This window comes from Arachis stenosperma, chromosome 2 (genome assembly GCF_014773155.1).
Source record: "Arachis stenosperma cultivar V10309 chromosome 2, arast.V10309.gnm1.PFL2, whole genome shotgun sequence".
NCBI classification, from domain to species: Eukaryota; Viridiplantae; Streptophyta; class Magnoliopsida; order Fabales; family Fabaceae; genus Arachis; species Arachis stenosperma.
The window spans coordinates 63,145,454-63,151,368 of NC_080378.1; positions in this window are offsets into that span (position 1 = coordinate 63,145,454).

Genomic DNA, 5,915 nt, shown 5'->3' on the forward strand with positions numbered 1-5,915 from the left:
TCTGAACGTCTGTACTTCAGTTCTCAGCCTATTGATCCTTTGCGAGGGGTAAAACCTTGCCAAAAACTTATTCACTACCTCCTCCCAATTTGTCAGGCTTACTTTTGGGAAGGATTCGAGCCATTTGAGCAGCCTATAGACATCCTGGTGGACTCTATTGGACTTCACTGTGTCACAAATCCTCAAGAAGGTGGTCAAGTGTTGATTCGGATCTTCTTGAGCACTTCCTCCAAATGAGCAATTATTCTGCACAAGAGTGATGAGCTGAGGTTTTAGCTTGAAATTGTTGGCCTGTATGGTGGGCTTCTGAATGCTGCTCCCACAGTTGCGTGGGTTGTGATTGATATAAGAGCTTAACACTCTTCTATCCTCCCCAACATGATTTGCTCTACCTCCTCCCCCATGGTTATTATCCTCTTCTTCATGTTGGTTTTCTATGTTGCCTTCCATGTTTAGTTCAAAGTGTTCCTCCTCCTCTTCAGCACCGATTGCACGTTTCCCTCTTGCTTCCCTCCTTAATCTAAGGAGGGTCCTTTCTAGTTCAGAATCGAAGGAAGTTGAAGCCCCGCTTCTTCTCCCTGTCATACAACTAACAAGTACAAGCAAGTAAAAATATGTGCAGATAGTATTGTTGTCAGAATTAGTGTTAGTTGTGAGTGATGCAATATATCAAACAGTTAGTGGGTTAGCAAACTGAATTGTAAATAACAAAGAAAAATGAAAGAGTAGAGGGGAAAGGGAAGAAGTTAACTAAGACAGAAAGTAAGTTACTCAAACAGAAAATTAAATCAAAAAACAAAAATGCTCAATCTAGTAATCTTCCAATCTAATCATTGTTGATGCACAATCAATCCCCGGCAACGGCGCCATAAACTTGATGCAGGTGGAAATTGTCTCTCAACAAATTTCCTTCGGCAAGTGTACCGAATTTGTCATCAAGTAAAAACTCACAATAGAGTGAGGTCGAATCCCACATGGATTGATTGATCAAGCAACTTTAATTAGAAGATTGTTCTAGTTGAGCGAATTCAGAATTTGGGTTGAGAGTTGCAGAAAATAAAATGGTAGAATGTAAATGACGGAAAAGTAAATGCTAGAATTAAAGAACTGGAAGTAAATGACTGAAATTAAATTGCAGAATTGTAAATGGGAATGGGGTGTTTGCTCATGAAAATAAACACAGAAATTAAATAGAATGGGTGAGATTAGAATTGGGGAGTTCATTGGGCACAGGAGATGTTACAATTCTCCGGATCAAGTTCATTTTCATCTCTTCCTCAATCAATGCATTCATTGATCTCCTTGGCAATCCTAATTGATTGAACTACAATTTCTTGCAATTCAATCTCTCAAATCTTGATCAATAGCCAATTCCTTGGTCAATTGCTCATGAGAAGAGATGAAGTGTGGTCACTGATTATACCACATGCATTTCCCAAATCATGTTTTGAGAGGATTATAGTCACGTATCCATCCAAACCCAATTTGGTCTAGCATGAGAAAGCATTTCTAGCTTGATCTCTTCCTTCCTCTTCCAAGGTTCAGAAGAGATCCAAGTTTGAATAGTTTCTTTTCCAAGATAACTACCCAATGGGATGAAGATCGAAAGCTTTCAAGTAAAATCAAGAGAAAAGATAAAAGAAGAATGAAGAAAACTAGTATTGATCCATCAAATTACAACAGAGCTCCCTACCCAATGAAATGGGTTTAGTTGTTCATAGCTCTAAAAAATGAAAACAAAGATGGAGAATACATTCTGAACTAGAAGAGCAGAGAAAGTAAAAAATAGAGAGTAATGCTTTCCCCCTTCTTTCAGAACTCTTTCCAACCCTCTGAATAATTCAAAGCTACTCCTATATATACTACTCTTCTATTCTTCTAGTTGATTCTTCAAGTCTTGGGCCTTTAGATCTTCAGTTTGGAGCAGTTCTCTTCTTCACTTGGGCTTGGTTTTACTTGCAGAGAGAAAGTGTGAAGTGGGCAGAGACTTTAGCTCAGGACGTTAGAGGTGTTAACATTCAGTGAGAAATTGGGTTCGAAAACGTTAGTGTCATTCAACTTTTTCACTAACATTTCTTACCCAAGTAAAGGCTACGTTAACCTCAATGTTAGTGGCACAAACGTTGCCACTAACGTTGCCTCTTTGTCCTTCGCACATGTTATTGGGACTCAACTTTCCCAATAACGTTGAGAGCCTCCCCCTTTCCTACGTTAGAGTCCTGATAAACAAAATTTAGCATGCCGATTTAGAATTCAATGATGAATATGATCGTGAGTATAGTCTAATCGACACTTAAATTTCGTACCAAACACTCCTATAATCTATATCCGAGAGTACTAGTCTCCCGAGTCGTCCTCCCTTGGAATTGCCAAAGTGTGCATCTTATCGATTAGAAAGCCTTGTTAGGATTCTTTGAAGGTTTTAGCAAAGTAATAGGAAACAAACAATCAATCATTAAAAGACTTGGCTTAGGGTTGGCATTAGAATTTCTATCCTTATAGTTCCTTCAATGATGACAACAATTAGGCCTTGCCTCATTTAGTTATCCCCTAGGTATAGAGGAAAGTCAAATGAAAATAATCAACTTGAGTCACAAGTCCTAGCTTCACCTCATGGGAATCTAGCTTTAGTGCACTCCAAGTCAATTAGCAATCCCTAATTCCAAATCAACAATTGACACAACTATTCAACTTCTTCTAATGGCCCAAACCCTATGCCAAGTAAGAAATTTCTACTCCATAACTAGTGTTGACATTTTATCAAACATTTGATGAGTGGTATGCGAAATTGTGATCACTACTTTTCACAACTCAAATAATCCCTAGTAATGGCCCCAAAGACTTGGTGCTCAATACCATGGCATAAACACAACTTCGCACAACTAACCAGCAAGTGCACTAGGTCGTCCAAGTAATAAACATTACGCGAGTAAGGGTCGATCCCACGGAGATTGTTGGTATGAAGCAAGCTATGGTCACCTTGTAAATCTCAGTCAGACAGACTCAAATGGTTATGGATGATATATGAATAAAAGATAAAGATAGAGATACTTATACAATTCATTGGTAAGAACTTCAGATAAGCGAATGGAGATGCTTTGTCCCTTCCGTCTCTCTGCTTTCCTACTGTCTTCATCCAATCCTTCTTACTCCTTTCCATGGCAAGCTGTATGCAAGGGTTTCACCGTTGTCAGTGGCTACCTCCCATCCTCTCAGTGGAAATGTTCAACGCACCCTGTCACGGCACGGCTATCCAGCTGTCGGTTCTCGATCATGTCGGAATAGAATCCAGTGATTCTTTTGCGTCTGTCACTAACGCCCCACAAATCGCGAGTTTGAAGCTCGTCACAGTCATTCAATCATTGAATCCTACTCAGGATACCACAGACAAGGTTTAGACCTTCCGGATTCTCTTGAATGCCGCCATCAATTCTTGCTTATACCACAAAGACTCTGATCTCACGGAATGGCTGGCTCGGTTGTCAGGCAAGCGCTTGGTTGTCAGGCGATCAACCATGCATCGTGTATCAGGAATCCAAGAGACATTCACCCAATCTAAGGTAGAACGGAGGTGGTTGTCAGTCACACGTTCATAGGTGAGAATGATGATGAGTGTCACGGATCATCACATTCATCAAGTTGAAGAACAAGTGATATCTTGGAATAAGAACAAGCTGAATTGAATAGAAGAACAATAGTAATTGCATTAATACTCGAGGTACAGCAGAGCTCCACACCTTAATCTATGGTGTGTAGAAACTCCACCATTGAAAATACATAAGAACAAGAGTGATCATTGGCTTCTGCCCCAGAGAGGGAACCAGAAAAACCAAGATGAAAAATACAATAGCAAAAGGTCCTATTTATAGGGAACTAGTAGCTTAAGAATTACAAAGATGAGTAAAAGACATAAAAATCCACTTCCGGGCCCACTTGGTGTGTGCTTGGGCTGAGCATTGAAGCATTTTCGTGTAGAGACTCTTCTTGGAGTTAAACGCCAGCTTTTGTGCCAGTTTGGGCGTTTAACTCCCATTTTGGTGCCAGTTCCGGCGTTTAACGCTCGGAATTCTGAAGGTAACTTTGAACGCCGGTTTGGACCATCAAATCTTGGGCAAAGTACAAACTATCATATATTGCTAGAAAGCCCAGGATGTCTACTTTCCAACGCCGTTGAGAGCGCGCCAATTGGACTTCGGTAGCTCCAGAAAATCCACTTCGAGTGCAGGGAGGTCAGAATCCAACAGCATCTGCAGTCCTTTTCAGTCTCTGAATCAGATTTTTGGTCAGGTCCCTCAATTTCAGCCAGAAAATACCTGAAATCACAGAAAAATACACAAACTCATAGTAAAGTCCAGAAAAGTGAATTTTAATTAAAAACTAATAAAAATATACTAAAAACTAACTAAATCATACTAAAAACATACTAAAAACAATGCCAAAAAGCGTACAAATTATCCGCTCATCACAACACCAAACTTAAATTGTTGCTTGTCCCCAAGCAACTGAAAATCAAATAAGATAAAAAGAAGAGAATATGCAATGAACTCCAAAAACATCTATGAAGATCAGTATTAATTAGATGAGCGGGGCTTTTAACTTTTTGCCTCTGAACAGTTTTGGCATCTCACTCTATCCTTTGAAATTCAGAATGATTGGTTTCTTTAGGAACTCAGAATCCAGATAGTGTTATTGATTCTCCTAGTTAAGTATGATGATTCTTGAACACAGCTACTTATTGAGTCTTGGCCGTGGCCCAAAGCACTCTGTCTTCCAGTATTACCACCGGATACATACATGCCACAGACACATAATTGGGTGAACCTTTTCAGATTATGACTCAGCTTTGCTAGAGTCCCCAATTAGAGGTGTCCAGGGTTCTTAAGCACACTCTTTTTGCCTTGGATCACAACTTTATTTCTTTCTCTTTTTTCTTTTCTTTTTCTCTTTCTCCTCTTTTTTTTTTCGTTTTTCTCTCTTTTTTTTTTCGCATATACCCCTTTTTTTTTGTATTCACTGCTTTTTCTTGCTTCAAGAATCATTTTTATGATTTTTCAGATCCTCAGTAACATGTCTCCTTTTTCCTCATTCTTTCAAAAGACATATGCACTGTTCAAGCATACATTCAGAAAACAAAAGTGTTGCCACCACATCAAAATAATTAATCTGTTATAAAATTTAAAATTCATGCTATTCTTCTCTTTTTCAATTAAGAACATTTTTCATTTAAGAAAGGTGATGGATTCATAGGACATTCATAACTTTAAGGCATAGACACTAAGACACTAATGATCATAAGACACAAACATGGATAAACATAAGCATGAAAATTCAAAAAACAGGGAAATAAAGAACAAGAAAATTAAAGAACGGGTCTACCTTAGTGATGGCGGCTTGTTCTTCCTCTTGAAGGTCTTATGGAGTGCTTGAGCTCCTCAATGTCTCTTCCTTGTCTTTGTTGCTCCTCTCTCATGATTCTTTGATCATCTCTGATTTCATGGAGGAGGATGGAATGTTCTTGGTGCTCCACCCTTAGTTGTCCCATGTTGGAACTCAATTCTCCTAGGGAGGTGTTGATTTGCTCCCAATAGTTTTGTGGAGGAAAATGCATCCCTTGAGGCATCTCAGGGATTTCATGATGAGTGGGATCTCTTGTTTGCTCCATCCTTTTCTTAGTGATGGGCTTGAGGTCGTGCCTTCTCAGTTGAACCGGCTTCCCTCTTGAATCTCTCTTCCATTGGGCACCCTCTTCACAAATGTCTGTGAGGACTTGGTCCAACCTTTGATCAAAGTTGACCCTTTTTGAGCTTGAAAGGGATCTCGGGGATCACCTTCTTCAAGGCCACAACATCATAGAAGTGGTCTTGATGCGCCCTTGAGATGAATCTCTCTATCTCCCATGACTCGGAGGTGAAAGC